The sequence below is a fragment of the Anser brachyrhynchus genome (genome assembly GCF_964034855.1).
Source record: "Anser brachyrhynchus genome assembly, chromosome: 2".
NCBI classification, from domain to species: Eukaryota; Metazoa; Chordata; class Aves; order Anseriformes; family Anatidae; genus Anser; species Anser brachyrhynchus.
In genome coordinates this window covers 101,302,656-101,313,532 of record NC_137695.1, presented here as the reverse complement: position 1 = coordinate 101,313,532, position 10,877 = coordinate 101,302,656, and the positions used below count along the sequence as shown (strand labels likewise).

General features: G+C 37.7%; 1 long non-coding RNA gene across 2 annotated transcripts; it reads left to right on the top strand.

Moving 5' to 3' along the window:
- Positions 1 to 973: 973 nt before the first annotated feature.
- LOC308190112 lies at positions 974 to 6,844 on the top strand. 2 transcript variants are annotated; one of them, XR_013946900.1, is made up of 4 exons: positions 974 to 1,083; positions 1,935 to 2,013; positions 6,028 to 6,116; positions 6,816 to 6,844. It is a non-coding gene; the product is annotated as an uncharacterized lncRNA (long non-coding RNA). The 2 variants fall into 2 exon arrangements; XR_013946901.1 differs by lacking the exon at positions 974 to 1,083 and having other exon boundaries at positions 1,548 to 2,013.
- Positions 6,845 to 10,877: the final 4,033 nt, after the last annotated feature.

Sequence of the window (10,877 nt, the reverse complement as noted above, 5' to 3'; positions counted from 1 at the left end):
ATTGTCAGATGTTACAAAATATTTCATGCAATTTTTCAGTTAATTGAGGATGTTTGTTTGTAGAACACAATGATTAAGTTCAAATCCATTTCCCATGAAATTGGTGCTAGCAGGAGTAAAAGTCTTCATGATGCAGCAAAGAAGGGCACATCAGATTGTGTGCTCAGCGATATGGTTTATCCAAATAACAGTAGGGTATTGAAAGGTTTACAAAGCTTGTAGCTTGTAGCTTTACAAAGCAAGATTCTTTATTCAGCTCCTAAGTTGCTTATCTTTTCACTCTGAGTTAGGTGGGAATATCGCTAGCACAAAAACCTGTTGCCACTACATTGAAAATTACTTAACTAGAAAAATTTTATTATGCAAATTAAGAAAAAGTTGGAAAAACAACCGAAAATCAAACAAAACTACAAAGAAAATTTAAGAAAATTGTAAGTAGGGAAATGAGAAAATGGAATTAAGATCTCTTTGAGTTAATAATATTATTAAAGAAAATAATTGTTTACTGTTGCAAGACTTTAAACTGTCTTACTGATTAAACTGCATATTGGATCCCAAAGATCTGTGTAATATAAAATTACGACAAACTGTTGCAATGTTCTCCTTAATTTGTTACATTGCACATGTCAGCTTAGATGGAAGAAAAGTGTGTTAAGTTATCAACTAGCAATGTAACTTTTGTTTTTCAACCTGAAAGTAAGAATTTTTATATTAAATGTTATATTAAAGTACTTTTTTTTTTTTTTTAAACAGATTAATATTAAGAGGCATTGACAAAGCATCTCAAAAAGCCAAGATCTTAGCATCAGGTCTTTCAATAAGGAAACAAATCATGTGCTTACCTTGGACACCTGAGTTTGAGAATTAATATTCTCACATGGTATTCGAGAGAATTTTTCTATTCTACAGAAATTTTGAAGGTTGTTTTATTTCTTTTTCATTTGTTTGTTTGCTTGCTTGCTTATTTGTTTTAGGTTTTTCCATTTTCAGATAACAAAAGGAATGTAAATTTCCAGCTATGTCACTGATGACTACTGTAGTTTGGTCACACTGCCAGTTGGGAACCTTATTATTATAATATAAGTAAGTAAACATTAGATGGCATATTCATATTGTGGATGTCTCTTACTTAGTGTATATTTAAAAATTTAGCAGGTTCACTGGACTTTTAGTGTTTTCATTCTACAATGCATATGTGATATAGAGTGCTATCCCCTTTATTTCTTCCAGAACTATCCAGAACTATCCATGGCTCTCTGCTTAGCCATTAGAAAAAAAATCTTGATTCTGAGTTGAATAGCATGAAGAACAATTATTTCTTGGAAAATGCGCATTGAAGCATTACTGGTTCCTCATTAAATTCCCCCCCCCCCCCCCCCCAAAATTCTCATAGAAAATACATAAATATCATGTCTGAAAGAGGCACATTTTCCTGAGATTGCATGGGTGTCTTCCTTCCCCAAACATTCTACATTAATATTCTAAGTGTTTGTAAAATAGGGGACTTATAAAAAAGATGGAGAGCGACTCTTTGCTCAATCAGAAAATGACAAGATAAGGGGGAATGGTTTTATATTAAAAGAGGGGAGATTTACATTAGAGATTAGGAGGACATTCTTCACTCAGAGGATGGTGAGGCACTGGAACAGATTGCCCAGAGAAGTTGTGAATGCCCCATCCCTGGAAGTGTTCAAGGCCAGGTTGGATGGGGCTTTGAGCAACCCAGCCTAGTAGAAGGTGTCCCTTCCCATGGCAGGAGTGTTGGAGTTACATGACATTTAAAGTCCCTTCCAACCCAAGCCATTCTACGATTCTATGATTCTATGAGTCTCTATGATTCTATTATTCTATGATTGATTCTAAGATTCTATGATATTATTCTGTGGTTTCATATCAGATGACATTTACTTTTTTTTTTTTTTTTTGATATTCAGAAGAGAATGAGGAGGAAGGGTTGAGAGAACAAAATGCTCACACTGCCCTGTGTTTATTGTGGAGAAGACAAGCCAAAAGGTAACACCTTGTATTTCATGCTTTGTGGTGGGCTTGCTGTCTGTCAGTGACTGTTCCATGGTTTCAGACTAGCTCCTGAGAAAGCTCTGATTTTATCCCTGCTGTAAGAAGTTCCATTCAGCTTGAGGTGTTGTGTTAAAGGGCAGGACTTAATCCCCCTTGAGTTCCAGTTTGTCTTCAGATATCAGAGGGGCAGGGGCTGGCTGGGCTTAAATTCTGAGTGATGCCCAATTCAGCATTGAAGTCCAACTGCATTCAATATATTGAAGTATGACAATCACAGATGCACACATAGTACAATGCACCTTCAGTCTAGAAGATTAATGATTGGCGTAGTTTATAGTAACAACAGAAGTAGAGGTTCTTTTAGATTGCTAGCGACAAACACTGGCTGCAGAGCAAGTGCAAATACCAAGAATATGACAAACACAACCAACTACATATAAGTTAACTCATGAAACAACTCTACAGAAAATGTCAGGTTTCCCAGGGAAGCACTCAGTATAACCGAGGGTTTGAATCTCACCCAATAAGTATCCCTATGTGGGGTAAAAGAGGTTCAGCCTATCGACTGACCCCAGAGGTCATTGATGTCCTCACGACTTCTCTGTGATGATACCTTTCCTAACATTTTTCTTCTCTTGTGACATCTTTATACAATTTTCTTACTTTTAGGTGGAGCTTGAGTGACTCTAGTCATATGTATCTTCCTTATGATTGGTATAAAATTTTCTCACTTTTGCTTTAAAGGTGTAATTTAAAGAAATTCAGACCGCATACTCAGAGACAGGTGGTGGCACCTTGGAGGCAAGTAGACTTTGGGTTGGAGGTGTGTTTTGGCATTATAATGAGTTTATAAGGAGCAAAGTTCACCCAGAGAACATGATTTTGTTATCTGTTCAGATCAGGGATGGCCATGCAATCTATCAGTTCCATAGCACCATCAAGTTCCCCATCCCTGTGGTGGTATTATAGAGCTTGGTGTCTTCACTCCACTCCACTCTCTGTGCTATTTCTCTTAGAGGCGTCACACCAACACTGGTAGTGCAAATATCTAAGGCTGCAAGGTATGTTGCCAAAGGGACTATCATGGAACAGATTCCTTGCATATCTGCCACATCTCACCCTGAAAGTTTCCTCAATGCTGAACCTTATCTTAAGATGTGGACACATCTTTAATCTCAATAAGTCACCTCCAGCAATTATTCCACACTGAGATTTGTGACGGGCATTTGCATTATCATGACCAAAACGTGCTCTGTTAGGTAAGTGGGATTTGAAACTGTTGTGCTTCTTGAACTTTGTAAGGCTTTGTGTTTTTTTGGAGATCTACTTGTTGGACTGTACCTAGAGTATATCACATTGCTATATATGCATAGTTTGATACTTAGAGAAAGTAGGATTGGACCTTTAAATGTTCTTCACAAGTCATTTTGACTCACGGTGTTACTGCGGTATCAATCTTACGTTGGTGTATACACGCCTTTAAAATAGTCAGGGATTTAAGTTACTTTAACACAAGTATTTTTTTAAAAGACATTACAATCAAAGTCAAGGATAGTTTTCTGTTTTGTATCCAATCTTAATTTCTTTTAAAGTATTCCAGTGAAATATCTATTTTACTATGTACATAAAGTGTTTTCAAGTTCCAAATCTATTCTTTGCATCATATTGAATAGTCATTCTAAGAAAAGGTGGCTGAGGCTGGGAGATGTTAAATAAATGATGAAAAATGCTTAAGTAAAGCAGTCAAAATCAAGTTTTGTTTGAGAAATTATTGTGAGCAGAAAAAACTATTCTTCCTGGAATAGGGCTCTGAGGAATATCAACAGCCAGGTTTCACTCAGATTGGTGAATAAGTCATTTATTTCTTTAGAGAGATTATCATTCCTCCTACCACTGTTCGTCCTTTCTACATCCTTTGTATGTAGTAATCTAATATCTCACACAGTTCCCTGATGTAGTCAAATCTCAGTAGAATGATTCTTTGTTCCTTCTTTCCTTCAGAAACAATTTTTCTGAGACATATTTCCTTTACCTCATTACTCTTTTCTGTTTAGACTAACATTTGTCTCCTGCCAATTCTTTGATATTTTATTTGTTACACTGCAATTGCAGAATATCTTTATACTTCTGCCCTCCATGCCCATTTTTTTTTCCTCATTGTACCCAAAACACCCTCATAGCATTTGTTTTTAGGGCAGAAGCATGCAAAGAAGCATGCAAAGACCAACTGTAGAACAAGAATATGTTCAGTACTGCTTATTACTTCACCTATCAGTATCTTTTCACTTTTGGAGGAAGTGCAGTTCATATCCTCCATTTTAATCATGGGTCAATGACCTCTTATGTTCATTAATTGCCCAGGAGTATAGTTAGACCCCACACCAGCACACTCAACACTCAACAATAGAGTTGTAATTACAGAAAAAATGATTCAAGAATTGTCATAGTTCATCCACAGAGCTTGCTGTTGCTGAGTCTACTCTAGCAGTAGCTTTGCACCAGTGTGTCCAAATGTAATGTAATGGCGATGGAAGAATATTTCTATGTACAAACAGATATCTTAAAGAAGCAGTACTAGCCTCTTCCTCTTGTGGGCTATTTCATTCTACTTTCTCGGTGGAAGTCTACTCAATTAAAAATATTATAAAACATTGCTTCGTGTAAAGGGAAATCTAAATCTATAGTTAATTTCATAATAAAATGCACTATTTTTTCTGTATTTGGACCTAAATCCAAACAGAATCTGAATTAATACCCTGTATAATCATTTCCTGAATACAAAATGGTACTTTCATATGCATTGTGCATCTCTGTGTAGTCTCTTCCAACAGACAAAGAACAAACATGCAATTTATCAAGCATGAATGATTAAAGACTAAGAGAAAGAAATTAGAAGAGTCAGAGAAGTTTTTTTCTTTTCATGGGCTCATCCTCTCCATCTTCCAAATAATCTGGAGATAAGTGTATCATATTCAGAAATACTTTTGGTCCATTTGCAGTGACAGCTGGCCTGATGTACAGACTGTTGGAAGTATGTGTACATGTTCAGCTACAAATACTCAAAGAGGGATGGTGAAATAAATGGAAACTGAATTAAATTGTTCTCAAGAGCATTTCATCAGTAAGACTGTTTAAACAGTGCTCTGGTGACAGAATTCATGCATGAGAAAGCTGTGAGGTCTGTCTCTACCCTGGCAATGCCAACTGTAGGGCACACTAAGGATGCACAGACAGAACTCATCTGAGAAACTTGCAATAACTACAGCAAGACAGTTATGTTTCATCAGCACTGAAGTCCTCCACGGCATTGTGACATTGACTTCTTTTGACTGTTTCATGTTCAACTTCTTTTCTACTTGCTGGTGATTACAAATGGTTTTGAACATTTCTTCTCAGTTGTAAGACTATAACGGAAATGCTTAAACTCAGGCTATAAAACCACATGAGAACATTTTTTTGGTAATTTATCTTAATTATTGCATTTGTTACTTTTTAATGTCTCTGTGTTTCTGATACCTTGAAAGAAATTTCACCTTGTAGCAATGCATTAAGTTTCCAGTGTTAAATTAGGGCACAAGGAAAATACACATTAATATTTTTCTTTTAAATGTTAAAATTACAATTTAATAGTAATCCATATTGATAACAATACATGGTTCAAAACTTAAACTTCTTCAGATTTTTCAGTCTCTCCTTATGTAGCTCAATCCTGAAACAGCAGGCATACAGTAAATTGGGAAATGAATATAGAAAAGCAATAATATTGGCACAAAACCCTTTCCCCACTTCCAGCAGATTAACTCATCATTTTTTCTTAACATATTCAGACTGAACATTTCCTGTTATATATTTAATTGTACTGATCAAAGGTGTTCAGAAACAAAATACAGTATATTTCAATAACTATTGTTCTCTTTCATCTATTTCTCACTCATCTATTTCAGCATGAGTGGTTTGATGAAATTAATACTTTGAATTAAACAAGAACAGCTTTTCATTTTTTTTCAGGGCTTTGTAAACATTGTCAAGTGTCAGAAGTTCAACAGTTGGGATGGACATCAGGTTGAAATTAGGCACCAGTTCTCTCCTTGCAGCAGGTAACTCCTCTGGCTTCTCACCACCCATACTGACAACCACCATTATCAGTGAAGGGAAACAGAGCAGTGTTTGTTGAAAGCTTTGTACAGCTGTCATTCATAAGATAATAAAGCACTTGCACATTATTTAAACTTGTGAGAGGCTAGCATAAAGCCAGCTAGCCTATTCCCATGTCTAAAGACTTGGTTGGTTTGTTTGCTAAAGCCTGGCTTCTAAACCTTTTGAAGTCAAAGAAAAGTCTGTATTACTGGCTTTCAATGGTCTTTACAATTAGTTAGAAATATCTGTTATTCACAGACATCACATAAACTGCCTCCAATGTCTAATGATGCTTGGAATTAAACCTTAAGGTCAAGAAATGCTTTATGACTTTCCGAAGGGGCTAGCTAGTCAGTATCCAAAACAAACACTACTATGAAAGTGGCCATTAGGTGCCCAACATCTGGATGCCCCAGATACTGGGCTCCTTCTGGACATTTCCTTTGGTACAGCATCCTTGAAATCTGCTGCAATTTATGGCAGACCTATCTACCTCACATTTGTCCACCTTACTCTAGGTTTTCTGGCACATGAAACATTGTCATTCCATTTCTGGCACATACTGAGATTATCAATTCCCTGTCAGCCTTTGTCATAGCACTATGCAGCATTCCGTACTTCTATCTCTGTGTTACTCTACTACTTCAAATTATTTTCAGGACAACACTGGAGGACACAAGCTAAACCTAGATCACTGGTTTACTACAGCCATATCTCTACTTTTCATAGAATTTTGGAACAAATATTTCAAACATCTGTATCGAACTATTCTGTGATGACCATTTTGCTATACTTCCTTGCAGAATCAAGAACACAGGTCAGTATTTCCCAATACTCAGCTACATATGTTATTCTAATCTTAATTTATACATAATTACATCCTCAAGTGCAGGAGGCAGAATGAATAAAGGAAGAAAAAATATATATTCATTATTCCTTAAAGCATGAAAGTAAGCACGTGTGATATGTTCTCTTATTTGACTCAGACACAGAAGAGCAATTTAATGTTGAACAATCATGATTAATTCTGGACACTTTCTAATTTTTCTATACTGATGTTATAACTTGCACATATAATATTGGCATAAAGAATCAACCATACAATATACCTACACAGGAAAATTCAGAACAACAATTTAAAAATCCATTAAGCACTTGTCCACTACTAAAAAAACTACTACCTCTGTGGTGTTTTGTAGGGACAAAGATACTTCACAAGTAGGTATAAAACATGCAGTTAAAGTGATGTTTCTACTTTCTCCTATTAATGTCAAATTTCAATTCTGTAATTAATATTTCTAAGTAAAATTAATTTATGACCAGACTGTTGGCCTGTTCTCAATGTGATTAAAACAGAAATCTGACAATATTGTAAAGACTACAAATCTTAGTGTGTTTTGGTGTTGACACTGAAAAAGGACTTGATGGAAAACAATTAGAGAGAAGAAAAAAAAAAAAGGAATCATATTTCTGTAAATATTTGTTGGCTCTGGATTACAAAGAAAAATCAATGACGATTGTGTTTTTGCTCCCTCCAAATCATACCATAAGACCTATTAAAATAAGAAAAGTTTTAGTGCACAAATTCTAAAGCTGCAACCAATCGATGCTGATTAGATTTACAGTTTAACTGCAGTTTTTATAGTTTTCATCTGAGCATTTTCTCCTGCATTATAGTTCTGGACAGATCTATACAATAGGAATTGCTTTAATCTAATTTACTGTCAGGTTGACTACCACCATGCAATGCAATTTAGTTCTCACAAAGCCCAATATTTCTTCTCCCTCATTTATAGAAAAACTCACTTGGTTTCAAGTGAATGACATTGTACAGTAATTCACCACTAGCAGGTCTCAAGTTGTGAATTTTCTAATCAATTTCTATCTATTGGCATGATCATTTGCATCCTGTTAGATCCTTCATGCTCCAGTGAACAATAAAGTTATAAAATGTATGTAATAGTTAGCACCTACATGCATCTTTGCTGAGCCTTTCAGAAACTGTTTGTGACTAATATCACCCTACACAGTAAAAAAGCCCACCACTTAATGTGATTGGAGAAGCATTTCATATTCTAGTACAATATATATTTCTCTTGTGGCATTATCAGACAAAAGGGCAAGTTTTGTGTTTAATTACTACTAGCTATCATAATTACCTTATTTCTTCCTGTTTAATATAAGATTTTTAAAATGCAAGCCACATAAACCTACATCACCGGGATGCCAATAACTCCCAACGCTTGCTGACAGAGCAAGTTTCACCATTCTGTCGGTTTCTCAGCTGCAGCTTGATCTTTGGTAAATCCACAACATACAGGCCCCAGACCTTACATGAGCTCTCTCGTATCCTTTGTCACCGCACACCGCTTGTCCCCTAAGAGTTTGGAGTGTGCTGGAAACCATACCAAGCCGTGCTGACATATGAACGAGACCTGACCTTCACCTTCACCTACAGATGATTTCAGTGACATGCAACTAAATTACACTATAGCAATGCACAAGTTTTCAAAAGAAGAGGATTAAAAAACAAAACAAGACAAAACAAACAGTGAAGTATAAATTGTTGTTTATATGCTATACAGCTTCCCTATACAGGGGAGGAAACATAATTAAAATGGTCAGAGTTACTTTATTATTAAAAGAGCAGGTTAAGGATCTACTATACTATCACTGTTATAAACCAGAAAGACATTTCAGGTACTTGCTTCTACATGCTTTTCAGACTGTACATAGAATAAATTGTTCCAGTAAAATCTAGGCTTACCAATGATTCTGCAGCTTGTGGACTTAGGATTTAAATTGCATGATTGTTTCCTGCTTGGAATTTTTTCTTTCACTTCTATTAATTCTCTGGTGATTTTCCCAGTCCACATGAAGTATGAGAAGACTGGGATAATAACAAAGATAAAATTGATTATAAGGTTGAGCAAATAAGGAGAAACAGTGTTTGAAAGAAAAGTGATGATTTGAGATATGTTCTTGTCTTCTTTTACTGTTTATCTCCTTCCTGATCTTAAGCTCCTTAATGGAACATTGGACTAAATCAACTCTGACTTCTTTATGTGCTCAGTTCTGATCAGTTTTGCTGTCAGGAGAAAAAAAAAAAAAAAAGGAAGGGCATACAATAATATGACAAATGTTGTATATAATATACTATTCATTCTTTAGAAACTCTATTACATTTACTCTTTAGAGACTCTAGTATATTCATAGAAACATAGAAGCATAGAATCATTAAGGTTGGAAAAGAACAGACCCCTGAGCATCCTCTTCTCCAGACTAAACAACCCCAGTGCCCTCAGCCGCTCCTCATAGGACTTGTGTTCCAGGCCCTTAACTGGCTTTGTAGCCCTTCTCTGGACCCGCTCCAGGGCTTCGGTGTCCTTTTTGTAGAGAGGGCCCCAAAACTGAACACACTATTCGAGGTATGGCCTCACCAGAGCAGAGTACAAGCGGGACAATCACCTCCCTGGTCCTGCTAGCTACACCATTCCTGATACAAGCCAGGATGCCATTGGCCTTCTTGGCCACTGCTGGCTCATGTCCAGGTGAGCATCTACCAACACGCCCAGGTTCTTTTCCTCTCCACAGCTTTCATAGAATCATAGAATCATTAAGGTTGGAAAAGACCTTCAAGATCATCTAGCCCAACCATCACCCTACTACCAATGTCACCCACTAAACCACATCCCTAAGCATCAAGTCCAACCTTTCCTTGAACACCTCTGGAGATGGTGACTCCACCATTTCCCTGGGCAAGCTGTTCCAATGCACCAGCACTCATCCATGTTGAACCTCATGCCATTGGCCTATGATCTTTGACCCATCCTGCATCCTGTCCAGGTCCCCAAGCAGGGTCTTCCTACCCTCCAGCAGATTGACATTTCCCCCAACCTGGTGTCATCTGCAAACTCACTGAGGGTGCACTCAACTCCTCCATCCAAATCATCAATAAAGATATTAAAGAGGATGGGCCCCAACATCGACCCTTGAGGAACACCACTGGTGACCAGTTGCCAGCTGGATTTCACCTCGTTCACCACCACTCTCTGGGCCCAGCCGTCCAGCCAGTTTTTAACCCAGGAAAGAGTGTACCTGTCCAAGCCATGGGCTGCTAGCTTCTGCAGGAGAATACTGTGGGAGACCGTGTGAAAGGCCTTGCTGAAGTCTAGGTAGGCTACAACAACAGCCTTTCCCTCATCCACTAGGTGGGTTACCCGGTCACAGAAGGAGATGAGGTTAACCTCGTCCATCTCTTCATCCTAGTTTGGCAGGCTATAACAGACCCCCACAAGGATGTCCGCATTGCTGGCCATCCCCCTGATCCTTAACCACAGGGACTTTACCTTATCATTCCCAACCCCGAATTCAACAATATCGAAACACTCTCTAATATAGAGAGTCATGCCAACGCCCCTCCTTTATTGCCTGTCCCTTCTGAAGAGCTTGCAGGCATCCACTGCAGCACTCCAGTCATGGGAGTAGTCCCACCATGTTTCATTGATTGCAACTAGGTCATAGTTTGCCTGCCACACAATGGCTTCCAACTCCACCTGTTTGTTGTGCATGCTGCGTGCACTGGTGTAGATTCACTTCAGTTGTGCCATTGCCCTCACCCCCAACCCTGGCATTGCTCCCCTAGGCTCATCTCTGTCAAGCCTCATTTCATCCCCGTCCCCCTTCATGCCTAGTTTAAAGCCCTCTTGATAAGCCCTGCC